This window comes from Penaeus monodon, chromosome 21 (assembly GCF_015228065.2).
Source record: "Penaeus monodon isolate SGIC_2016 chromosome 21, NSTDA_Pmon_1, whole genome shotgun sequence".
Lineage (NCBI taxonomy): Eukaryota > Metazoa > Arthropoda > Malacostraca > Decapoda > Penaeidae > Penaeus > Penaeus monodon.
In genome coordinates, this window is record NC_051406.1 from 38,729,027 (window position 1) to 38,729,355 (window position 329).

A 329-nucleotide genomic window follows, 5' to 3' on the forward strand; every position below is an offset into this window, starting at 1 on the left:
TTCCGGCTGCACCTTAGTCTTCCATTCTTATATACCTATAAATTCAAGATAATAAGAGATATGCGACTGATATACTTTAGTTCAAAGGTTATTAGTAGAGCTGATAACGCAAGGCTAAAAATAAACCTTTAGGACTATCTTAGTGGTCTAAGTTGAACGGTTTATCGTAATAAAAAAGAAACAATATACCGTATTTATACACAAACATTGAGACAAAATTGCTGAATTGTTTAATCATGTCATTCGATCAAAACTCTGATTACTTCCTAAGGCTGATGTTCCAGTTAAGTTGTTTAAACGTGCAAGTTATTTGTAATCAAATTCTGTCA